General features: G+C 38.4%; 1 long non-coding RNA gene across 1 annotated transcript in view; it reads right to left on the bottom strand.

Moving 5' to 3' along the window:
* Positions 1-27,548, bottom strand: part of LOC114230446 (uncharacterized) — a 36,701-nt gene extending 9,153 nt beyond the window's left edge. The window contains exons 1-3 of the long non-coding RNA XR_003616337.2: positions 27,477-27,548; positions 23,132-23,229; positions 22,567-22,650 (exon numbers count right to left, since the gene is read on the bottom strand). This is a non-coding gene — a long non-coding RNA (uncharacterized LOC114230446). The remainder of the gene's footprint in view (positions 1-22,566; positions 22,651-23,131; positions 23,230-27,476) is intronic.
* Positions 27,549-27,773: the final 225 nt, after the last annotated feature.

The following is a 27,773-nucleotide window of genomic DNA, read 5'->3' as shown; positions in this document are numbered from 1 at the left end:
AAAATGGATGAGAAAATTTCTGAAATACCCTTAGGTTAGAACACCATCACTAAATGTAAAAGAGAAAATATTACAAGAGAAGGTGGTCCACTTAATTAATTGTGAACGTGTACAGCTGAGACAACTTACCCAAAAACTTGGAGCAGAAAATGCCACAAAATATCGAGACTGAAGTGTTTGTCATGTTTCATCCAACATAACATGTTTCTTTATAATATATATATTTATAATAATAAAAGCGTAATATGCTAATTAGACTGGATGTCCTTCCAGACAAAGCTGGGGCTGCAAGGGAAGCCCGGGTCCCAGGGTGCCAGAGGGAAGCCGGTGCTGGCAGCAGGGGGACGGAAGGCCTATTCTTGCAACAATTTTGTGCATCAGGCCTCTAGTGTATGTGTGTGTGTGTGTGTGTGTGTGTGTGTGTGTGTGTGTGTGTGTGTATGTTTCTATTGATTTTTTAGAGAAAAGAAGGGAGAGGGATAGAGACATAGAAACATTGATGAAAGAGTAACTTCATGATTGGTTGCCTCCTGTATGCCCCTACTGGGGATCGAGCCCAAAACCTGGCATGTGCCCTGACCTGGAATCAAATTGGTAACCTCTTGGTTCCTGGGTCGTCACTCAACCACTGAGCCATATCAGCCAGGAGATCAGCCTATTTCTTTACTTCCCTTGGTAGGGCTTTCTGGAAATACACAGCAGTGAACAGACATCTTTTTTAAAAAGCTATCACTTGGCCTACTGTAACATAAAAGGCCATCCCTGGGAGAGCCCTGGTGTGGATCCATATGGTTTGTTAGTCTTTTTCCCTGTGACATTTTTATGAAGGTTATGTATATGTCCCATTCTTCTTCATTCTTCTGGTGCTAATTGCTGTCTATTGGACCTGGCTACTGTGTACAGAGACCACATGCTTCCCCCCCTCCCCACCCGGCCCAGGCTGCGGTATGCCACATGGCCCTGCTGTCCTCAGATAAGAACCTGCTGCTGTCTGACCACAACAGCTGGAAATGTTCTGCCTTGAAGAGCTTATCTTGCTGAGACTCAAGCTGAGCTATGACACAGTCGACAAGCACACAGAATGAGTGGATTCTCTAGAGGCAGCTCATGGTGGGCTTGGATGCAGGCTTCATGTTTGGAGTTGATAGTGAGCTTGACCGTGGACACGTTTCGTGAGGGAAGCATTGTATTGAGGAAAGCAAGAGGTTCAAGAGCAACACAACCACAGTTCTTCTGACAATCAGAATTGCTCTGGGCCTCTCGGTTATTTATTTATTTATCCTAGGTTAGAGGTAGAAAAAAAAAATGAAAGAAAATATCCCTTATATTCCTTCTTTCTCCTTTACCTCTTTGCAATTTATGAAGCCCCTGGAAACCAAGAATTGCAATATTACCAATAATTGGCCTCTATGTGGGCTCTTTCCAGGCCTCCACCTCTGTCTGCCTCCTCCACCATGCCCCAAGTTAACCAGTATCCAGAATTTTATGTTTAACATTCCCTTGCTTTTTAAAATGATTCCATCATATATATCTATATGCTTAAACAACATAGTGTGCAGTTGCTGAGTTTTATAAAAATAATATCATACTACATACAGGTTTTTGGAACTTGACATTATATTTCTATTTTTAGAATTGTATTTCTCTATTTTTAACATTATAGTTCTAAGATTTATCCATGCTGTTCTGTGGAGTACAGATCACTGATTTTTCCTGCTGTATACCAGGTCTTTGTATGACCAGACCAGAGTGCCTTTATTTGTATTCCTGTTGACATTGTGTTGCTTCTGGCTTTCTAGAAGTCTAAATGGAGCTTCTCTGCACAGCCTCCCCTGTGGCTTCTGGAGCATCGTTGCTGCACTTCGTCGCATACAACTGCCTTAGAATAGCATTACTGGCTGTTTGCATGCTTCACCTCACATGACAGCACCAAATTATTTTTCCAAAGCCATTCTTCTCCTTTATAACAATCTATGAGTTTCCATTGATCCCCATTCTCTCAACATTTGGTCTATTTGATTTCTCAGAAGACTTCTTTTGTGAGAGAGGAATCTTCTGTAATTTGAGAGGATGAGCTAATTAATGCCAATCAGGTTGAGAAAGATGCTCAAGCTATCAGGCTCCCACTTGTGAGTGCAATCGCTCCTGTGTCTTTTAATATGCTTTATTCATATCTGTCAATTCAACCATTACTTAGGAATGGGGTCAGCATCACCCTTCAGTGAAGAAAGTACAAGTGACTTGGTCAAAGAGAACACAGGCCTACTTTTCTCATGTACCAAACTAAGGTTCCCTATCTGTAAAAGACAGACAGTAACCCTCACCTTTAGACTGATGGTAGAAAAGACATCGGGTAGGTAATGTCTGTCCTAGACATCGCCACTGCTCAGGTATTGATGGTAGGCTTGTGCCAGATACTCCTAAGTGTATTCCTGCCACTTGAAGCACTCAGGCTTGCTTTTTGGGGAAAGGAGGTGTGTGTGTGTGGCGGGGGGGGGGGGGGGGATGTAAGGGGAGATTGGAGGATAGAGGTAGGCTCTCTCTCCTCTTAACAACATTTAAGTATGTGTGTTACCCTCAGAAACAAGACTTTGATTCACTAAAGCCCTGATCTATCCTCATTAATGAGAAAGGGCTAGCATTCCAGTCTAGGGTACAAAGGAGTATTTCACCAGGAATTTTACATAGTGAGAATTTTAAGCTAGGTAGAAAGGAGGATAAAGCAGAAGACAATTCAAAAGATAATAGCACGACAATTAGCTGACTTCAGTTTGGAGTTAAACTAAATTTCATTTTGAGAAAGTTTAGGCAGAGAATCAGGCTTGTTATTCACTTATATAAATTTCATTTTCTTCCCAGCAAACCTACAAATTCTACATTTTACTATTCTCAGAGATGTGGGTTCTGTCTCAATAATAAACCCTGAAATTTAAAAATAAGGTCTGAACTTTTTCTTTTCCAATTTCAAACATTTCTATATTTGGAAAATCCACACTTAGTACTGCATTTCCTAATGATCAGCTGGATGTTTTGTGTTACATAAACACTAATTTGAAGTTTGGTGAGTTATCTGCCTCCAAATTTTTTCTAAAGTCCTGGAGAATGCATGATGTATTCAAGGTCACAATTCGTTCTTGGTATTCCTGCAATCATGTGCGCATGCTGATTCATGGCACGGTAGCCTTTCCCAAGCAGAGAAGACCTTGCTCAATTGGTATGTACACTTGGATAAAGATTTGTTTAAATGGAAATCTTTTTCTATTAGAAAAGTGATATCAGAAAAAATAATGGAATTTACTAGCTAACAAAGATTTTGAATTGTAAAAATGCAGTACTTTAGCCAAAACATACTTCCGCTCTTGTTCCTCTTCATAGAAGTATGTATGTGTATAATAAATAAGCTATTTGCCATTGCTTTTTATTCCCTGGAAATTGACTTTTTAATTCACTAGACATTTTCCAAATTAACCAAAGAAAATTGGAAGATAAATTTATGACTAGTTTCTGGGGAATAAACATGAGGCCAATTGGACATAATTCTAGTGAAGTAAGGGTGGTGCAACATAGAAATGAAATCAGGACAGTCTAACTAGCCAATAAGGATGAATCATAGAATAATATGACCTTGGGTTTGAAGGGATTTTAAAGGTCATCTAGTGCAGTGACATCATTTAAACAAAAACTTTTCTTGGTTTGACAACATCAAACCAAAGTGTGTAGTTCATTTTTTCAGAACCAATCCAAATTAATTTGGCAAAGTCAGATTTGCCTTGCACATTTATTCTAACCTCAAATTTTAGAGGTTCTCAACATGTAATCTATGGGTAAGCCACAAGAGGTGCCCAAGGGCCCTATGACATGGAATGCAAAATTGTGTGGGATTGTGCACATTTGTGCTTTATTCTAATACAGTAAGCATTGATCAATATAACCCCAATTTTAAAAAGCTCTTGGGGATTTTAAATAATTAAAAACAAGTGTTTTAAAGGAATCTTGAGACCAGTGAGTTTGAGAATCTTCTCCTTATTATTGCTATCTTTCATCTCTTCCTCAAAATAAATACCTAGTATTTTACATTAGGCCTCTAAAACAGATAATTATAATGACTCTAAATTAGACTGCCTGCTTGTATCTCTCCCGATCCCACTGCTACAGAATAATCATCCTGGAACTCTAATTTTATCATAGAATCAGAAGATGAAGATAATTGCTTTTATAGTTATGAAATTGAGGTCCAGGAGGATAAATGATCTATCTCAGGTCACATAGGTGGAGTCAGTTACTTTTCACCTGAGTTCAATACCTCCAGACTTTTAAATCCAAAACACCCTGGCATTCAAGATTAACCCAATCACTTGTTCTACTGTTCCTAGACCATAGGTCCCTTCTAGACAGCTCATTTCCTTCATTGTCCCCTGGACCTACCAGACCCATCATTACCACCAAGTTAAGAACTCTAATTAGATAGAGCCGGTCTTTGTTCTTCCTGTTTTCATAGCCAAAACTGTTCCCCACCCTCTAAAATCCCACTTATTTTATATTATGTATTAGATAACAATTACACATAACTATACCCTAACTCATACATGCCATACAGCATCAAACAACAATTCTTGCTTGTCCCCCTACCCCAGAATACCACTGCACAGAAACAACCACTTTAACTCTTAACCATTTTTTTCCTGTTTTATATATATATATATAAATATATTTATATATATATATATAAGCGGCCTGGTGCACGAAATTCGTGCAGGGGAGGAGGTCCCTCAGCCCAGCCTGCACCCTCTCCAATCCAGGACCCCTTGGGGGATGTCCAACTGCCTCTCACAATCCAGGGCCACTGGCTCCTAACTGCTTGCCTGCCTGCCTGCCTCTTCGCCCCTAACTACCTCTGCTTGCCTGCCTGATTGCCCCTAACTGCTCCCCTACTGGCCTGATTGCCCCTAACTGCCTCTGCCTTGCCTTGCACCCAGGACCCAGGATTCCCTCCTCTGGCCAGTCGCAGGCACCTAGGACCCAGGCTTCCCTCCCCCTGGCTGGCCACAGGCACCTAGGACCCGGGCTGGCTTCGCCCGGGCCGGCCACAGCCACAGGAGATTGTGGGTGGGTGGCTTCACCCGGGCCACAGCTGCTGGTGCCCGGGACAAGGGACAAGCCCAACAGATGCAGCTGTTGGGTGGGTGGCTTGTTCCTCTCCTGGGCCGAAGGCGCAGGCGCAGCTGTTGGGCTTGTCCCTCTCCCGGGCCACAGGTGCAGACGCAGCCACTGGCACCCAGGACCGCAGGGCGGGTGTCTTGTCCCTCTCCCAGGCCGCAGCCTGGCTGGTCCCCATTCCTCTCTCCCCATTGTTGAGTGTCTGAGCTATTACTGTGTGACGGCGTGATGGTATGATGACCATTTGCATGTTAGCTCTTTATTATATATGATATATATATTTATATATATAATAATATATAATATATATATATATATATATATATATATATATCCACATTTCTAAATAACATGCTTTAAAATGATGATTTTTAATTCTTTCATATTGGAAATTATCTATTAACTACCTATAACAGAAGATCAAGATTTATCTCTTTAACTTCACCTCTCACCACACAGACATTTTTCCTCCCCTCATTCTTCCAATACAGTGATATAAAACTGATGCTATAGACATTTTGTAACTTTTGATTTTATAATTTATTTTTAATTTACATAGAGTAAAAATACATATGTGGGTTATTGCTAGACTGTTTATTTTGCTCCACTGAGTGATGTATATATCCTTCCATATATACCACGCTCTCTCATTTATTGTTGCTTAACATTAAATTTTAAAATTGGGAATTCTGAGTTATCTCATTTTTTTTTCCTTCTGCTTCAAAATTGTTTTGGGTATTCTAGTTTCTTTCCTTTTCCAATTTTTGAATCACAACAGGGGACTCTTTCCTCAGCTTCTTTATCTAGAGAAGAATTTTCTGTTGGGGATTCACATACCTGTGGCTATTACTATATACTTCCACACCTGGGACTGTACTGGGGGCAGGGCCAAAGAGAAAAGAGAGAAAAATGGAGATTCCTTTTACACTCCCCAGTAGTCAAATAGACTGCGGACTAATGAACCAGTTCAGCTGGGTAATTGATTTGATATAAATCTTTTCAGCAATTAGTCATAATGATAATTCTTTAACATTTGACCAGTATGGCTGATTTAAATTACCACTAAAAATTAAAAATCTTACTCCTATTATTTGCATACTACCAATTATTATTATTCAACAAAATATATTATTGTTTATAATAGTAATGTTATTTTAAAAATACAATTGCAAGAATTGTTTTTTGGGGAAGAAAAACTGAAGGAGCACTACAGTTGGACCTCTCCATATTTAAGCCACAGCGATTTGGTCTTACCTTAAATGCAGCATTGAATAGCTATCTCATGTAATACAGAAGTTTTTTTTTTTTCAACAAGAATCTCAGGAAGAATAGCCAAAAGCATTAAGTTAAATCTGGTTTCATCATTTATTCCCCTCCCCCAAAATGTCTGCATTGAACATTAAATTGAATGCATTAATCTTTTCTGCTTCTAATGTACATGTTACATTTTTTTCTTTGATTCTTGTTATCCTGAAGAAGCAACATTAAATTCTTTTTCTTTCTTTTTTTTTTTGTGCAAATTACAGCTTTAGATGACCATTTATCAGGTCTATATTAGAGGACAGTGTGGTTTCCAGAAATTCCATTTGCTATATGCTGTCTGTGATCTTTGCACAGAACTTTCATTTGTCATGGGATTAAGCTCTCTGCTGTGTTTAGTTTTTAGGTCTTGAGAACAAGTCAATCCATATTAAGACACCTAATGATATAATTTATGCAGTGCAAAAGACTTGACTGCCCTCTATCAACCTCTCTGTAGACAAGTCCTTTGATTATAGTAATGTGTAACAATATTTTTTTTTAAAAAAAAGGTTCTCTTGGCAAATCTGAAAGTTTCATTAAAAACATGACTCTATAACTATAACTTAGACTTAAAGACAGTTGGCACAATGTCAGAATCTCCTGGAATATTCATTTACCCAACATTAGCCCAAAATAACCAATGTCCCAATGTGTCTATTGATTTGTTTTGAAATTTGTTCAAAATGGAAAAGTTGAAGACTCAAAACACTAAGTCCCACGAAATGAGAAAAATCTCACATCATATATGACCAAGAATTCATCCACGGTCTTCCATAGGAAAATTCTCCCCAGGTACAAGGGAGAGATAATTTATAAAGTAACAAATTGTATCCTGTATTATATTTAGGAATATGAATATAAAATAAATAAAAATTAATGAGGAAATCATCTAGCACTGTTTTACTATCAGGATTGTGTGTAGCCTGGGCAGTGTGCTCAGTGGTTGAGTGCCAACCTATGAACCAGGAAATCATGGTTTGATTCCCATTCAGGGCATTTGCCCAGGTTGTGGGCTCAGTCCCCAGTAGGGGGCATTCAGGAGGCAGCCAATCCATGATTCTCTCCCATCATTGGTGTTTGTATCTCGTCCTCTCCCTTTCTCTCTGAAATCAATAAAAAATAATTTTTTTAAAGATTGCTTGTAGTTAGTTTGAATAAGTAGTGACTCATTTTAAATTTGAGATTTTGTTTTATCTTATTAAAACTTACCTTGCTGCTTTAGAAATGAAACTTAACACTACATCAATCATTTTGTTTGTGAGAGTTCCTAAAGTGCTCCAATCTTTATTCAAATAGCATTTTATCAACTACTCATTTTAATTTTATATTATAAAGAAGTCTTTAAGCTATCATTAATTTCTCAAGTGATTGCAACTAGTATCCAAGTTATTTTTTATTTCAAATAACTTTCTATCTTTCCATAAAGTGAATCATGATCTATAAAAAGATATTAGGCACTCTGAAGTTTAGATTTCTTTATAACTATTTTATACCTCCAAATGCTAACTTTGGGGCTTAACTTTTAATGACCTAAAGAAAGTGTCTACCCTTTGATGAATTACAAGCCTTACCAAAATTTGTGAAATATTGGCTACTGAAATTTCACCAAAGTTCATCATAAATAAAGTCTAGCCTGCCTATCACAAAACCATGTCTGAAGTTTGGATACTGGTAGAATTGGTTAATTTTGGAATTATGGTGACTTAAAGATCTACAAAGAAAGCCTTGGAACACTATAATGATGAAATAACCAAATTATCCATAGTAGAACGCATCTCTCAAGTGAATATTAAATAAATGGTTATTTATAAAGTGATTAGCAGGTTATCTGAAGGCATACTCATAAACCCATATCTTAGTGGATTTGCCTTATAAAAGTCAATTAATAGCAAATTAAAATGGTTATTACTCTTCTTCTAGCCTGAGATCAAACTCTGGCAGTGAAGAATGAAAGAAACTTGTGATGACAATTGCCCTGGAGTCTGACCTCTCTGACTTGAAAAGAGTATGAATAGATGGATGCCTCTAACATTAGGTTTTTCAAACATGTTTGACAGTGACCCACAAGGAAGTCATTTTGAATTGCAATCCAACACACACACACACACACACACACACACACACACACACACTAAAAAGAAAATAATCTACCACTACATGTCACATACACATATTTTCTCTATTCTTCTATCCTGTTCTATTACATTTAAAAAAATGACATGTTCATACTACCAAGTTTATTTCATGACACCTAATAGGTCATGGACTACAGTTTGGAAAATGCTGTCCTAGAACATATCTAATATTCGTTGACATATAAGCCAAGAGTTTATCAGAGAAAAACTCTTGAGAGAATGGTATTCCAGAGCACTAGCAATAGAGACTTCACACATTTGCTCAGAATTAGAGGTGACAATGGGTTTATCTAGTGATAATCTTCTTCCTAGATCCTAAAGACTTAATGAGTGTTTTTAAATTTAATCTCAGCAGGGACATATTTGCTAGGAGTTATCTTTGGCTCTTGCCACTCCTTTGTACTCCACAAACAATATTTCACCAGCTTCTCTGAAATATCTCTTGGGCTTGTCTTTCCTTTCTAGTCCCATTGTTACCCGTTAGTCCAGGATCTCATACCCAGATCATTACAGCAGCCCCTGGTTACTCAGCCTCTGTGGCTGGTGTAAGGTTTATCATTGCAAAGTATTGTTCAATTATATCTTCACCCTGATTAGAACCCCATGATGATGCTGTGTTTCAACATGTGAGGAGAGCAAAGGAAACCTGTATTTTCAGAACACTTACGTGTAGCAGAAATTGGGCTGTGTTTTTGTTCCATTTATAATTTCCCTTAATTCTCATAACTACCCTATGAGATAGATTATCATCTGACATTTCTGGAGGTCATGATTCTCACTGGACCAACATTAAGCTGTTGACAGGCCTTCATTCCTTCTGGAGGCTCTAGGGACGAATCAGTTCCTTGCCTTTTCTAGCTTCCAGAGGCTGCCTGCATTTCTCTACTCATAGCCCTCTTTAATCTTTAATTTAAAAGCCAACAATTACATTCCTCCAAACTCTGCTTCTGTAGTCAGATCTCCTTCTCTGAGCCTCTTGCCTTCTATCTTTCCTTTATAAGGACCCTTGTGATTATATTAGGTCTACCAGGATAATCCAGGGTAATCTCCCCACCTCAAAAATCCTTAATTCTATCACATCTACAAAACCCTTAGCCAAATAAGATAACATGTACAGGTATCAAGGATTATGACTATTTAGGCCATTTATTCAGCCGATTGCAAGTAGAAGAAACATTTTTTAAGCACACATGGAACATTCATCTGGATAGGCCACATTCTGGCCCATAAAACTAGTCTCAATAAATTTAATTGAGATTACATAAAATATCTGAGATTATACAAATTATACAAGGGAATTAAACAAAACATCATGAGAGAAAAATATTGTGAAAAATCTCCAAATAGAAAATTAAAAGATGCTAAATCATCCAGAGATGAAAAAATATCATAAGGTACATTTGAAATTTTATTTAACTGAATAAAGATAAAAACACAACATACCAAAAATAATGGGATAATAGCTAAAGTGGTTCTTTATATTACATAATTACAAAAATAAGTATGCTTATTAAATTAGATTAAAAGAAAGGTGTAAAAAGCAATAATATACATTTCCACCTCAAAGAACAAATAAAAATGATAAGAAAATTATACTCAAAGTGAGTAGTAGAAAGGAAATGTTAAAGATAAGATCAGTAATCAAGAAAACAAACAAGAATAGAGCGATTCAGTGAAATCAAGCCTGGCTCTCTGATGAAAATCATTAAATTGTAAAATCTCTAGCTAACCTAGAAAAATAAAATAAAAACACAATATGTGGAATGAAAGAAAGATTTTTACCCTAAAGATACTAAAACAATAATAAAGTATTTTATCCTAAAGATATTAAAACAATAATGAGATATTTTTACAAGCAAATTTATGCCCATAAATTTGTCAACTTCAATAAGACAAATTTCTTGAAAGATATAAATTATCTGATTATTTCTCTAGTGTTAAATAAATTGATTTCATAAAAAAAACAAAAAAACTTCCCATAAAGCAAATGCTGGACACAAATGGCTTCATTCACTAATTTTTTCAAATAGTTAAGAAAGAAATAATACAAACCTTTTCAAAAAATAAAGGAGAGCATAATTTCAAACTCATTTTATGAGGCCATTAATACTCTGATATCAAAACCATACTATACATTAAAATAAAACTATAAACTAGATAGTTGTGAGGAAAATAAATAAACCTATATTCTTACTAAACACCCTTTAAAAAATTAACTTAAAATGAATCATAGACTTTTATTTAAAAATCAAAACTGTAAAACTTTAGAAGATAACATAAGTGGAAAATCTTTATGACATTGGAATAGGAAAAACAAGAAATGCAAAAATCAAGAAAGGATATAAATTGACAATTCACAGAAGGTAAAGCATAAACACTCAATATATAGAGATTTTTAGCCTCACTAGATATCAGAGAAAAATAAATTAAAATAACAATAAGATACCACTTTATGACAACACATTATAACATATATCAATTTGGAAACAGGAAATTTTATTAACTGCTTTCTAATAAGACCCCACCTGAGAACAATTTCTGTTGCTTTCATGATCCAAGAATTCCACTCTGGGGTATACACATAAAAGAATTGAACAAAAGTATTTATCAGGTGTTGTTCAGGGGCATCCCAAGTGTTCATAAAAATAAAATTGGAAGTAAATATGGTACATGCTTATATACTGTTTGATTTATGCAGTATTTAGAAATATTACTAAATGCATACATCAAATATGGATATATCTTCAAAAGCATTACGTTAAAACTATTCTGAAAAAACAAAGTTCTATAACACAATGACATTATAAAATAAAAGCCACCCATATAAAAATAATATGTATTTTATAAGAATATACATATATATCCAAATATATTTTTTATACATAAAATACTGGTCTGTAGAAAAAGGAAAAATAAAATAACATAGAAACCCATAGGATGAGAGTCTGCCATGAACTGAGAAATATTTAATGCAATTATATACTCCCTGAGAACCAAAAGAAAAAAAATTAAGTGTTTCTAATGAATGTACTTTTGCTGTTTTCCAAGGATACAAAGATGAATGGGTGAAGGTGGCTCTGCTAAGTTGGAGTAGATTTAAGAAGATGAGGAGTCTCCCTCATGGGAAAGGAATTCAAGGAATGTGTGAAAACAATATTTTTCTTCTACTTAAAAATACACACAATTATCCTGGGGCTGAGATATACCATGCGACTGTAACAGACCTATGTGTCCAGACCAGGTATATGACAAAGGAGAAACATGTAGTATAAAGACCACAATCCCTGTGTGCGGCAGCCTGGGCTGGGCAGTGAAAATGGCCACTGGACTGTCCTCAGAGAAAAGTTCAATATTGTAAAATGACAAATATAATCAGAGCAACAGAGATTGCAGCCCTAGCTTTATATGGAAAAATAACTTCTTTGCCCTGAGAGGCCCAACAGTTTTGCCAAGGCATTAACAATGTGCTGAGCCTATTGGAGAGTCACCCCATGGTAGGTGTAGCTAAATAACTTATGTAACTTTGAATGTGAACAAGTTTGTTAAAATGAGTGTGCTGCACAGTGAAGATACACAGTATGACTTTGTGAGTGTGAAAAACGTATATTTTTCTATGTATAACAAGACTGTGGACTCCAAGAATTTTTGAATCTTTGAAGAGGAGAGACTGAAAAGGGACGAGGCTGAAGATCGAACAGCCTCATTGTGGCTGAAAGTTGATAAACCAGTGTAGTGTTTTCAAGCTCAAATGCACCTGACTTAGGTGACTACTCCATCAGGCCCATGCACGTTCCAAGTGGAGAGATGAGATTCCCCTCAAGGGAAAGGAAATTCTTGTTTACATCAACCTAAGAATAGGTCAATACAGGAATATGAGATAAGTAGGTGGCAGGTGGACTTCAGTTTAAAGTGAGAATAAGCCCAGCCAGCGTGGCTCAGTGGTTGAGCATCAACCTATGAACCAGGCGGTCACAGTTGGATTCCCTGGATTCCCAGTCAGGGCACATGCCCACGTTGTGGGCTCAATCCCCAGTAGGGGGCATGCAGGAGGCAGCTAGTCAATGATTCTCTCTCATCATTGATGTTTCTATCTCTCTCTCCCTTTCCCTTCCTCCTTGAAATCAATAAAAATATATTAAAGTGAGAATAAAACTCTTCTCTGGGTCTAGTGTCATTTGGCCCAGAGTTATGATGATACTCTGGCTCACACTGGTGTGAAGACAGATTGGGAAGTCAGTTGGGTCAAGGACTCTAGAACAAAGGTTAGAAAAATTTTCTGCAAAGAACTAAAAAGTAAATATTTTGTGTTGATGGCAGTATGGTCTCTATCTTAACTAATCAACTTTGCCATTACATAGACAATCGTATATAATAAATTGGTAATATACAAACTGACCGAATGTTGGAATGACCAGAATGCCTGTGTCCCCTCCCCCTGACTGGCCACGCCCCTGAGCAGGTGCCCTCACCCTGATCAAAACCTCCCACGCCCCCTCCCCCGAGCCAGCCCCGCCCACGGCCACCATCGGGGGCAGGCTGACTGGACCCCACCAGTGCACAAATTCATGCACTGGGCCTCTAGTATGTAAATAAATAGGCATGGCTTTGTTACAATAAAACTTTATTTACAAAAGCAAGCTATGGGCCAGATTTGGCCCACAGGCCATATTTAGTCAACCCTTGCCCTGGTACAAGTCTGGGACTTTGAAATAGTGTAAATTATTTTAGTTTTAATTTCCTTCCACTATCATTAACATTTGGTAGTTTCAGTACAAGTCACAGCATCATCTTACTTACACTGTGTAAGTACAAGTATTTCATTTACTGCAAGTCTGCTGGGGGGGGGGGGGATTAACCTTAGTTAACTTTACCATCTGGAATCATCTTTATTTTGCTTTCATTTATAGAGGATAGTTTACTGGATATGGTATTCTGAGGTTGTCCATTTCTCTTTCATCACTTTAAAGATGTTTCTCCACTGTCTTCTGAATCATCCTCCATAGTTTCTGATAATTGAATCATTGTTCTCCTGTGTAAAGTGTATCATCCTCCCCCCCGCCCCCGATAGTTTTATGTTTTCTACTTATCTTCAGTTTTAAGCAGAATAATAATGCTTTGAAACATTACAGACCTCTAGCAGTTAATATTTACCTGGCTTATAAACTGAAGCTGATATCTCCTTATTATTGTTGGAAAGGTTTTTATTACAAAAATATCAGAATTACAATCACTACTTGACCCACAGTCTTGAAATATTGACATGTTCTATTAAGAAGGATGAATTTTGATGTGCCAAAACTAATTAAACATATGAAGATGTCATAAAAAGTATGAGAGGAAGTAAGTGCCATCTTCAGATGTGCAGATGTGGCATTCCTTGTCATTAAAACGTTGTAAAAATGTAGAAGTATAAAATGTATAATATTCTAGACGTGTTTAGTATAAAGTATAAACACTGAGGCAGAGTGGTTTGAGTATAAAGACCTCAGATAAGGTTTCCTTGAACTTATTACCTTACAAATCTAAACATGAGTCTAGGACCCTCACACGGGCTGAGGCAGTTTATTATTATAAAGTGGCACAAAGATGTAATAGTCAGGGCAAGTGACTAAATCCTCAACTAACCTCACAAATTAAAAAAAACTCAGCCTCCTGGTTTAGTAGTCAAATAATAATTCTGAATTATAAAAATACTAATATATAGTGATGTGTAATCTGTCGTTCTTATGCAAATGCTTTGAAAGTGGGAAGGCAAGTGAAATTAGTCTGGAGACAATGTATGAGAAGCAGAAACCCCCACTTCATCTTCTCCTCTTTCACAAATAACTTGAAAAAAGGCTAAGTTGGGAGTAAATATATGGCAACATGGTGGAGAAAGATGAGGTCTCAAAGAGGTTGAGGAAACCATCAGTATTTGAAAGTATTAAGAGAACTAGATTTTCATCCCTTAGCAAATACATGTTCTGGTATCTCCTGAGATCAATTCTGAAAATAGAGGAGAGGATCAGTAAGAAAAACCTGCAGGAGATTTGAGAAAGAATTAGGCAATAATGTATGTGCTGGCCTGATAGCCACTGCCTTTTTGAACAAAGCATTCTTTAACATAGCTAAGAGAAATCAGTCAGATGAAAAAAGTCAAGAACCATATTCCACTCACATGTGGGGTATAAAACAAAGCAACAAATGAGCAAACAAGCAAACAACAACTCATGTTGGTTACCAGGGGGAAGAGGGTGAGAGGAGGTAGAAATGGTAAAGGGGGTCAAATATATGGTGATGAAAGCGGGTGGAGTTAGCAGAGGAGGCAAGGTGGTAAACGAGAAGGAAAAAATAAGCCACAGAAAAGTGTGTCCATTAGAAAGCACAATTCAATCAAATTAATGACATTTGCAAAATAAAAAGCTATAGTTAATTCCAAGTGACTGAAAAATAATTTAAGCAACTGTGGGGCACAAGAGCAGATACCTAGGTGATGTAGAGCCTAACGTACTGTGTAAAAGGAACAATGATACTCTTGTTTCCATTAATTTGCTTATTTAGGAAGAGGATTAGAAAAACTAGAAATATAAAAATTGGTAAAAACAAGTATGTACTATATATTTACAAAAAGGAATTCTGTTCTTACTACAGTTTATATCCTTAGAATTTAAGAAAATAATTTAATATAGTAAAGATCTTGGCTAACAAGCAATCATATATATTCAGATTATTCACAGCCTTACTAAGTGTTGCCCATCCTCACATGTAATAGAAGGCTTGTTACCAGATCATATGGATGCCTAACAGAGATTAGGTAACCACAATAAGCTTACTTTTTCTTATTTCTTTAATCAGGCCCATAACATAGAAAATTTACCTTAGAAATTGAATATAATATATATATTATGTGTTTTCATCACCATATATTTGGCCCCCTTTACCCTTTGCACCTCCCCCTACCCCCTTTACTGTCTTTCACAAATCTTAGGATGTGAATGCACCCTGCATCTGGCTACCCTTATTTTTCTTACACTATATCACTACTCGGCTTCCTCCCTTTTCCTCCTTGTCCAGAACACTTTCTTTTGATTCTGTTCCTCATGAAGATGTTAGATAATTATTAATGTTTGCATTCTTCCTTTCCAAGAAAGTTGACATTGTTATGCTTTACTGTGACTGAACTAACAATATTCTATAATTTTTTTATGTCTTAACCTTGTGTAGGTATTTATGCCTCTGCCTAAATGTCACTGAGGTGAGGTGGGTGGGCCAACTGGGGACAGGGACACCTGGAGGAGGTACCTGGGGAGGTTGGCCTGCTGCCCACCCCTGCTTCATAAACGTATAACACTACTGCAGGTAGTTCTACCTTTAATAAAAATGGCTCCACATGAAGATTAAGAATTTTTCAATTTTTAGTGAAAATATTCATCAATTTCATGTTAAAAATAACTAATTTATTTGTGAGAGCATTCTTAAGGGGAAAATATGTTCTGATCCCCAATTATTCAGTCTATAGAACTTTCATTAAACGAAGTTATTATTCAATTTGCCTGAATATGTATGTTATGACTTAATCAACAGATACTAAAATGTTTAGGTGTTTGTGTTAGGTTTTATGAAATATCTAAATGATAAATTAAAGAAGGAAGAGTGCATAGAAATGAAAGCAGAAATGCAAAGAAACTATGCTTTCCCACTAGCATTTGCAAAACTACTGAGGTTTTCCATTTATGGTAATAGGCCTGATTAACTTATATTCTTGCTCTATAAGAAAATGAAGTATTTATTTTTGTCTTCTCAAAAGGACTCTACTTCTCTGTTATGGAAATGCAGTTTAAGGACATCTGTCAAACTTACTAAAATAAAAATTTTTAAATCTGATATTTCATGCTTTTAGGTTGGTGTTTACCATGACTCCCTTCCTTCAAAGTCACTATTTAAGTTGTTACTGAAATTTTTCTTGACTGATGCTTCTTAAGGAATTGAAGATATGTGAGCATGAGCAGGTGTGAGGGTGGGTGTGTGTGCACACTAGCTCATGTCTACCAGCAGTTCTCAGAGCTTTTCACGTAGGATCTGATTTCCATGCTCAGCTTCGGAGTCAAGTATGCCTATTACAATCAAAACACAGTAACAGCAAAGTGACTTCTGTAATACATAAAAAGTCAAACTCAATGAGAATTTTGTGCTATAGTTATGGGGAAAATGTCAATCTCTTACTTCTTATTTCAATACAGTAGACCCCCTCTCTTTAACCATGGTTGAAGACCTCCAGTGAGTGACTAAAACCTTGGATAGTACCAAACCTTATACTGTATCTATACTAGAGGTCTGGTGCACAAATCTGTGCATGGGTGAGGTCTGGCTGGCCTGCCCTGATTGGGGCCAATTGGGGCTGGGCTGGCAGGGGGCAGGGGGTGGGGGGCGGGGGGAATAGGGGATGGATGCAGGAGGTTGGCCCCCAGCCTTGCCCCCCCGATAGAGGTGGGTGGGCCAATTGGGGACAGGGACACCTGGAGGAGGGACCTGGGGAGGTTGGCCTGCTGCCCACCCCTGATCAGGCCTGTTGGCAGGCCACAGTGCACATCATAGTGACCAGTCGTCCAGTCATTCCGGTCACTTAGCTTTTTTATATATAGACTAGTAGCCCGTTTGCACGAAGATTCGTGCAATAGACCTTCATTCACCTGGCTGCCTGCACCAGTTTTCTGCCGGCACCGGGGACCCAGGCCTTGGCTGTGGCCACTGCCCTCTACCTTCTTTCAGGGTCCGGGCTTGGCCCTGGGCGGTGGCCTTGGGCTCAGCTGCACCCAGCGTCCCTGCAACCCGATTGCAGAAGCAGACCCCAGGTCGGCTCGCTCCTGCCATCAGAGCAGGCACCCGGCTGGCGCGCAAGGCCCGGAAAGCCCCAGGCGGCTTTCCAGTCCATGGACTCCGCCGCACCGCACCCCAGCCGGGTCCCTGCGATAGGGGGCATTCCGGTCCTTGGGCTCGGCCGCACCGCACCCCAGCCGGGTCCCTGCTCCGATCGGAGCACGCACCCGGCTGGCGGCTGGCGCCCAAGGCCCGGAAAGCCCAGGGCGGCTTTCTGGTCCTTGGGCTCGGCCGCACCGCACCCCAGCCGGGTCCCTGCTCCGATCGGAGCACGCACCCGGCTGGCGGCTGGCGACCAAGGCCCGGAAAGCCCCGGGCGGCTTTCCGGTCCTTGGGCTCCACCGCACCGCACCCCAGCCGGGTCCCTGCTCCGATCGGAGCACGCACCCGGCTGGCGGCTGGCGACCAAGGCCCGGAAAGCCCCCGGCGGCTTTCCGGTCCTTGGGCTCCGCCGCACCGCACCCCAGCCGGGTCCCTGCTCCGATCGGAGCACGCACCCGGCTGGCGGCTGGCGACCAAGGCCCGGAAAGCCCCCGGCGGCTTTCCGGTCCTTGGGCTCCGCCGCACCGCACCCCAGCCGGGTCCCTGCTCCGATCGGAGCACGCACCCGGCTGGCAGCTGGCGACCAAGGCCCGGAAAGCCCCCGGCGGCTTTCCGGTCCTTGGGCTCCGCCGCACCGCACCCCAGCCGGTCCCTGGGATCGGAGCAGGCGCCCGGAAAGCCACCGGCCCCAGCGTCCCTGTAACGGTTTCCTGGTGGGTGTGGCTTGGGCGTAGCGAAGGTGCGGTCAATTTGCATATTTGTCTATTATAAGGTAAGATGTCTGTTCTATATATATATACAGACCTATGATAAAGTTTAACTTATAAATTAGGCAATTTCATGGATAGAAGATTTGTTCTTACTGTAGATCTTAGCAACCTCAGCATACAATTTTTCTTCTTTTCTTAAGTCAAGAACTTTCACCTTTTCACTTAAAGGAAGCACTGTATGGTTTCTCTTTGGCATGGCCATCATCACTACTCTTGCATTTTGGAGCCATTGTTAAGTAAAATAAGGGCTATGTGAACACAAGCACTGCAAGGCTGTGACTGTTGATTTAAAAAGCAAGATGGCTAAGTGACTAACAGACGTGGAATGTCTACAGTGTGGATACATTGGACAGAGGGATAATTCATGTCCCGACAGGAGGACGTGTGAAGGTGAGAGATTTCATCATGTTACTAAAAATGTTAAACAATTTAAAACATAAATTGTTTATTTCTGCAATTTTCCATTTAATATTTTTCAGGACACTTTTGACCACAGGTAGCAAACCAGGCAAAGCAAAACCACAGAAAATGGGAGAGACTACTGGACTCAAAGCAGGCCCTACATACAGGCAGAAATCCCCAAGGTGAGGTTTAGGAGCCCTGAGAAAGCCCCTTGCCTTAAACTGCCTCAGACTGAACTCTCCCTAACATCCGAACATCAACATTTTTCCATCATTCCCATGGGCTAGTAGCATTCTCCACCCCATTTTTTCCTTTTTTTTTTTTTTCTTTTATGATAACAAGAAGCCAAGGGTTCCTGTAAAAATCCTGGAGATGAGAAAAACAAAAAACAAAAACAGGTGAAGAAATATAACTCTAACTTTGGTGTTGTAAGAATTTAATTATATGCCATATGAATATTTGGACTGGCTCCTGCCAATAAACTTTTGGGCAGTTCCAAAAAACCTTTGGACATAGCCATTCACAATTTATATAAAATAAACCTGCAGGAGAATTTTCTTGGACAATTAACCAATCCAATTTTAAATGTATTATTTAAACAAATTCTACCCATATTTTTCACAAATCAAATGCAAAGTACTTACGGGAATTTAATCACCTTACAAGTATTTTTCTGACACATTTATTTTTAAGACATTTCGTCCAGTTGAATGCAAAGAAAACAGATCCTGCTCCTTTCCAAATCATCTGAGGCTGAGAGAGGATGAGAATGAAAAGACTGACTATGACTTGGCACAGATCAATGGCTTTGTTGGGGATTTAGGAGATAAGAATAAGTGCTTTGATAAAAAATTGTCATGCTTTTTCTTAAAAAAGACCTAGCCCAATGAGCTATGGCTGAAGATACAGAGGTCATTTGAGTAAGAATCATTTTGTGAAGGCAAAATAAAAACCACTTCTCATGCTGTAGTAATGGCAAGAAAAAGAAGTCTTCCCAAGAGAGTTTATTATTTGTCCATTAGAAGGCTTAGCATCAAATCCCACACTGGGGAGATCTAAACAAGGGTTATATGATAGCTAGGTCCCCCGCAGCAGTTATTAAGGTGGGCAGAGACAGCCTAATTACCACCCAAGCTGCTCCTACACTGGCTGCCATGTAACATGGAAAGAGCAAAAGGAAAGGGAAGGAGAGACAAGTAATATGATCTATTATTTTGCAATTAACTGGAGACTAGCCCCTGTCCACTGTCAACACTCACACCACACACACACACACACACACACACACACACACACACACACTCACACTCACACTCACACACAAATACACACACATGGCTAAATCTCCAAATACCCTAAATTAGTTCTCTGCCTCTCACACTCAGGAGGCTAAGTCAGCCTCACCTCTTCCTGCATGAAAACTTGGCTCCCAAGACCCTGGAGGACCAGGGCACCAGGTCCTTCACTCGCCTGGGAGAATGTTAGTTCGAGATTTCATTTATGTTCACAGGGTTGTAAAGTATAGCATTTACCCATATTTCTTTTCCATCACTGTTTCATAATTCCTGCTTTATGACATGAGTTTAATCATGAAAATTAAATGCAAATGATTAGAAAATCCAAGTTTTCCTAACTCATTATCTTTGTCTTTAATTACAACTACTAATTGGTCCAGACTCCTAGAAAAAAACAGGTTGGCATCAATTATATAATTTTACCAGAAAAGCAGACCAAATGCTTATTAGTTTTCCATGCCAGCTAATTAAATAAAAATTCATTGCTAAAAACTTAAGCAGATTAACATTGTTTGCATATAAAAATAAAAACATTTGCAAATATTATAAAATAGAATATAAGGTATTATTGTTCAGCCTTATCTGTTTAAAAAACAACAACAAAATCCAATTGTAAGTAGAGTTTTAAAAAAGGTAAAAAACATTTAGGGAAATATTTGCAATATTGTATAATGGTAAACAAATGGTCAATCAGTTTAATATTCAAAAAAGCTTTCCAAATCAATAAAAATGAGACCAACACTTGCTATTTCAAATGTACAAAGAATAATAACTGTTAATTTTCAAAATAAGAAAAAAATAAATAAAATGCTCAAACACATTTTTAAATGTATAGTCACATTGTAAAACAAATAAATGCATAATGGTATTCCCCAACTGATGGCAAAGGTGTAAAAAAGTATATAACCTAATTTGAAGAGGATATTGGGCCCTGGCCAGTGTGGCTCAGTTGGGCATCATCCTGTAACCTCAAAGATCACCGGTTTGATTCCTGGTCAGGGTACATACCCAGGTTGTGGGCTCTATCCCCAGTGGGGCCTGCAGGAGGCAGCTGACCAATACTTCCCTTTCACATTCATGTTTCCATCTCTCTCTCCCTCTCCCTTCCTCTCTCTCTAAAAAAATCAATACAGACATATTTTTTTAAACATGGAACTATGTATAGTGTATATCAGTATACCAAAAATAAACAGTTTAAAAACAGTTTTATCATGTGGTCTCATTTGTGTAAAAAATGTCATGTATCTAAATATGTATGCACACACATAGATAAATATAATGGGAGTATATATACCTGATTAGTAGAAATACCATTCTTTTCATTTTTAATAATATTTATTAGTAGTATAAGAAGCAATAAAAGTTATTAAGTACTGTTAAAAATCTTGAATACATGATAAAACTTTATTTTTATCTTCCTCCTTCCCTGAAATGTTTGCACACTAATTGAATGTGTCAAACATAAAGATATTGAAAGAACAATTTAAAGAGATAAATTTAGTTGGAAGGTTGGATGAACCCTTCCTGATAAGGGTGACATTTGAGATGTCTAAAAGGATAAGTAGAATTTTGAGTGAAAGAATTAGGCAGGCAAGAAATGACAGAGGGTGAGTAGGGAAAGAAATAAGCTCATTTTGAGGAGGGACAGATGTGGAATTGTATATTAGAAGGAAGCTGAAGGGTAGGTTGGGGGGAAAAAAGCAATACGTAGCCCTCTCTAGACTAATGAGGAGTCTTATTATATTAATAAGGATACTTTGCACATCACTGTATCACCTAGAACAAGGCCTGGGAAATGTCTTTGACCTCAGTTATGGGTCATGTGCCTGGAGCATTGTGAAGAACTCTGAGCCTGGTACAGTCCCATGCATTAGATGGTCACAGAGATTGACCCAGGTGATTCGTTTATGAGTACAAAAGAATTGTCACTAATCCTTCTTAGTATGCTTTCTGCTCACAGAAATCATTTTTTAATTGATTTACAGAGAGAGAGAGAGAGAGAGAGAGAGAGAGAGAGAGAGAGAGAGAGAGAGAAGCATCCATCAGTTACCTCCCATAAACGCCAGACCTGGGATGGAACCCATAGCCTGACCAAAATTGAATCCACAACCTTCTTGGTGTATGGGACAAGGTTCCAACCACTGAGCAAGCTGGCCAGGGCTGCCCATAGAAATCATTTTGAAAATCTATATTGAAAAGTTAGGTCAAAGGAGTATGAAGTACCAAATTCCTTTGCCCTGGCTAACATTACTGGTAAATGAGAATTGACATTTTGTTTTCTTTTCAGCCCACATAATATTCTTGTAAGTTACTTTTCTCTGGAATGTGTACTTGTCACTCTTGAAAGTAAGCCCGGACCTTGAGACAGATCTAGCAGCTTAAGATCTGTGGGAATCCATCTCAGCTGATTTCTATGTGTGCTCCCTTCAGAACCCACCTCCTGGTTCTATGAATCTTTGTCTAAATATACACATGGTTTACCTACATTGATTGAAATGACCAGTTGTTTCGAGTCAAAAGGAATTTATGTTGCTTTAAAAAAATACACTGTCTGCCCATTTTCATGGAGTCAATCGATTCGATCAAAATTGTTCAACAAGTTTGTACCTGCCTCTGAAGAGGATTTTTATTCATCAGGAGAAATAATTCATCAAGAGAAGTCACTGTGTGCGTCCCCCTTCACAGGCAGCTCTGTGTGACAAGACAGGGCCTGTGGTTTGTTATTACTTCACAGAACTTCCATGGAATGCTAGAGTGCATCACTTTAGCTATAGACACTTAAGAGTGGGAATGAGCCCCCCCAAAAAATAATGACTGTATGTTCACTGATGGAATAGAAAACAACATCACTGACAATCATGTTTAACCTTTGTCTTCTAATTAAAAACAACACAAAACAATAGTTTTTTATTATGTTTAGGGATCACCATGCATACTCCTGAAATAATGTATCCTCTTCCCACCCTCTCCATTCTAAGTTTATCCATCCTCTGTATCATTTTCTCTAGTGTTTTAGATGTTTATTCAGTTAATGCAAAATGCTACTAAAGCTATGCAACAGCCAAATATAATTATTTTAAATATTTATCTTCTAAATTAAAAGTATCTCTTCCAAATAGAATTTTCTATTTAAACAAACCACACAAAGCAGTAATAATGAAAGCGTTATGACCTTGACTAGTCCAGAGATGATCACTTCTGCCGGGTTAGTCATTGTCCAGGCTGATGACAGACAAGCTCTGCTTTTATTTATGTATATTGAGGCAAATTCTAGGAAGAGTAAAAAAATATGTCAAAAATTAAACTTTGGAAATTCAGTATCATGAACTATGAATCACAAACCCAAGAAGCCAGAAATATGATGAATGGTGTCTTTAACATTTAAGAAAGCATTGACTTGACATCACCTCTGTCCAGAAGCACAGCTACTTGTCAAAATCAATATCAAAATTATGTACAAGTGTGAAAAATGCATTTCAGATGTGTAAGTCTATAAAGATGTTAGAGAGAGAGAAATTGTGAAAATTATGTGAAATTGCTTTGCTGGGTTGTGAATCAATTTTCTTAGTGTTTTTGCTTTACTGTCTTACTGCTTTCCAAAGTTTGATATTTCTCATTTGCAAGAAATTGGGATATAATTCATTTTTTTAAAAAAAGTTGGATTTAATTCTATAATTTGTAAATATTTATGCATATTTCCAAAGAATACATGGGTTTAACTACATTTCCCCCTGATTACTTATATGCCTAATACATCATTTGAGATCTCATATTTTGTACTTTCACAATAAAACGTTCAGATGAGAAGGGGATAACCCAAACAGCCTGACAACAAATCAGCAGACACTTGGAAAAAAATAAAGGCTGAAATTAGATATAATATAAAATTGGTGACAATTTCATTTGAGGGCTACTTTCTACTTGAACTTAAAATTTTGTTTTGTTCAAGGATGAAATCTCAGTTCAGATTTTGCTGAGGGTTCATAAACAGCCTAACAAATGACCAGCCGGTGTCAGTGACCCTACCCCATTTCTCTTCCACCTTCACTCACATGGCGAGTGGGATATGAATGCGTTGTCCTGCATCGTATTCAAAGATGACACTACTGACAGTGATTGCTCCATTCCCCGTGTGTGACTGAGAAGCCCAATATGGTACCCGGACTCCTTCCTGTACTTTGCACATATGAAGCTTGTTGGGAGACTTGTGACGGCAGCTGCTTTTAACAGAGCCTGCCATTGTTTATATCTCTGCCTCCAAAATACAAAATGGGCCGTTGCTAGGAATGAACCACTTCATTTCCTGACCACTGCAAGCCAGATTGATGTCTCTGTTGTTTCTTCCCAGATGTTCCCCAGCACAGCCATGTTGCCTAACATTGTGCTTCAGGGATGAACACGTCGAGTTCACTTCAATGATACACATTCCTTTGGGTGAGGACTAAGTACACTGCAGTGATTCCACAATAAAAACGGAGAACTGATTCCAAGTACCTACTCTGTGTTAGCTCATTGTGATAAGTGGTGGGCAGAACACAGGCAAAGCAGGAGGCCTGGACAATGTGTTGACTCGGTAATCACACTCACAAAATAGTGCAAGTCAATGATTTGACAAGCAAGGAATTTTATAAAAGTTAACCACTTCAGGTTTGGGTGCGAGGGAATTCTTCATGGAACAGAATATATTTGAAAAATAAAAACATGACCAGAGAAGACACTTTGATCATGGGAAATGTGAAAAACAATACCAAAGTGGCAAATTGACAATGTGTTTGGGAGATAGTATGGCTACTGGGTGGGCCCAAGGGAAAGACTATGGGATAGAAGAAAACAAAGTAGATGTAAGGGTTCAAACCACTATATAAATTTCATAGAAACTTTGAAATCGATTAGATTAAGGACCAATCAATCCATGAGCATAAGAAGTAGTCCTGATTCTGGCACAAACTCATTGTGTGATACTGAACAAAGAATTTAACCTCTCAGGTGCCTCAATTATAAATCTGTAGATTGAGAAGACTAAACTAAAATTATAGCTCTCAAAACCTGGGTACAGAAATATTCAGAAAATTAAAGGAACAATTATGACTCCCACAAAGATCTGAGATAAGAGCATGAGTCTGGCATGTAACAGACCTGGCCCCAGGTGCCTGATGTTCTGTTACACATAGGACTGTCTCACTGGGAAATGTCTCCACATGTAGGGGAAAACCCTATATGTTAGCATCTAAGTCTAGAAGCCAATTCTGTTTTGTATGAAAATATAAATTATGTTAATCAAACGTTAATATAATTGTTTTCCCCAAAAGTGTAAAGTTCTTGTGGTGTTTGAGTTGCTAATAAAATACAACTACATTTTACATTATCACCTTCATGATAAATCTAAATATTCATGAGAATATAATTGTTTAGCTCATATTTTAAAACGCCAATATGAGAGGAGGCATTGACAATATACACTTGAATATTATCTTCATTTACATCCACGCTCTTTCATCCTAAGTGGAAGCAAGCTTCAGACTACTTCATAGTATCTTCTAAAGTGGTTGTGCCTAAATTGTCACATTTTGAAAAGCACGTTGTTTTATAATAAATTACTATTTCTTTTATTTCCCCTTTTTATGATAATTAGGGTGTCTGTTAAAATTTTTTAAATGATGTGTGCAGGTGGAAACTATCTGTGAATTTATTTCAGCTAATAAAGAGGATGGTACAAAATATGTAATTCCCAGGGGCACTGTGTCTGCTGGGATTGAGCACCACTAGATGAGATGATCTCTAAGGCCCTTCCTGATCACGCCTACTGTTATCCTGCTGATGTCAGAGAGTCTGAGGCTCAGAAGCATCCAGTGAACTCTCAGAAGTTTAGTGTAGTATTTTTTTTAACAAATGCAGCCAGAGATTAGTAAATTATTCCTTAACAGACTGAAAATGCAATGTCAAAACAAATTCATCTTTCACCCACAAAATTATATTCATCCTTAGGATATTTACCTTTGGGGTAAATATAAACACGAAATCCTTGGGCTTTTTCAGTAAGTTCTCACTAAAAGCAAAGGGTTTTTCCCTCTACTGTCCTGAAGCGTGCCGCTGGTACCCTACGCCTGCTAAGCAATCCCTTATTCATCTGATCAATTTTCAATGACATTTGAAATGTCACAATACACATTTTCTTGCCCCTTCCCCTTCTCACACTGACTCTTGTGTGAAACAGTCATGGCAATGGTATTTTTCACCATGTATTCAGTTCAGCAAATGTTGATGTAAGGCTTTTACACTTTCAGCATGTCCTGGACTCTCTCCAACACACCTTGAGCAACACCCTGGCTGGCAGTGGGTGCAGGCATGATGCAAGCCTCGACTGTCAGGATTTTCTGTGGTCTTTGCTGCTGTAGGATGTTTGCAGGGGCCCCTGGGAGATGCTCTGCTAATGAATTACAGGCTGCCTCATCTATGCAGGGCTTTGACTATCTGCCCAATCTTTCTAAGTTCCTAACCTCATGTTTCCTCTTTCCTCCTACTAAATGTCCTTCTGGGAGACATTGGATATGGGGATGAAATATTCTAATCCCGGGGTCTGCAATCTTGTCAGTGTGGACAACCCAGGGGTCTGTTGCTTTGTTTGTCTTTCCTACTTGTCTAGTGGGAGGTTTGACGAAATGAGAAGGATTCAGATTGTGAGTCTTGGAAAAATATCTGAGTAGTTTGTTGTTGTTGTTGTTGTTGCTGTTGTTGTTGTTGTTTTTAAGTCCAGTCATTAATTACAGAGAGTTCAAACTATCTTAATGGAAAATGAAATTCTGTTCATTGTTATAGGGTTCTTTTCACTCTGATGAAAGGAAGATCTTTCACATTCTGATATGTTATTTTAAAACTAACATCAGGGGTCAATTAGAGACTACTTCATGCAAATTGAGGGTAGCAGCCAACAATGTAAGATATCCTTGTGCTAAAGAAGCGAAGATGGTATTTCTAAAACAGAATCCTATTGACCCTCCGTTAAGCCATGCTTCAGTTTTGATAGATCAAACAAATTGAAGGAAGAGGAGTTTGGGGATAGAAATTTTAAGGATACTTTCTGTTTTTCTAACAATAGAAATTTTTATTTCATGTGAGAATCTATGATACATAGAACTCTAACCAAGTCAGATGATGTTCTCATATGGATATGAAATGAAGAAAAGGACGCCCCTTAATTGAGAGCAAATGTTATAAAAACTGATCTTTGTGCCCTGATGAGCTTAGAAGGACTTGCAAGTCCCACTTCCTAGTCAATAATAATGTGGCTATCAGAATGATTCCTGACCCTCAGTGTGGCCAAACCTCTTCCCTGTTCACGGAGGAAGTTTTTGGTGAGGGGGAAGATGAGCGAGGTCTGGGACACTGGTTGAATAATTTCAGTCTCAGTGGAGCTTTTCATCACAGCTATGCTTTGTGAGTGTTGGAATGATGTGTGTGTTATATGTGGGGAGGGTCTGAGCTTCAAAGACTGTAAAACACAGTATGTGGTATCTTACATCACTTCTCAAATCTGTGCAAATTCCGATTTCTCTCTGACAAGGTCTTCCCGTTAGAATGGGAAGTTCAAAAGTACAGTGCGGTTTAGATCGACTGTTCAACAATAAACATCCCTGTGAATGAAAAAGTCAAAAGCAATTAATAAATATGCTAGTCCTTGGGGTCGGATACAAACCTCTGTCATTTATAAGATAGCACTTATCCATCAACTATAATATACCTTCTTCCTTCGACTCATTTCCTCTTATCATGTATGATAGCTGATTATTATCATTATATCTTTGTTAACCTGAACT

This window comes from Eptesicus fuscus, chromosome 10, assembly GCF_027574615.1.
Source record: "Eptesicus fuscus isolate TK198812 chromosome 10, DD_ASM_mEF_20220401, whole genome shotgun sequence".
Classification (NCBI taxonomy): Eukaryota; Metazoa; Chordata; class Mammalia; order Chiroptera; family Vespertilionidae; genus Eptesicus; species Eptesicus fuscus.
Note: the sequence above shows the minus strand (reverse complement) of the source record. Positions and strands in the feature narration are given on the sequence as shown.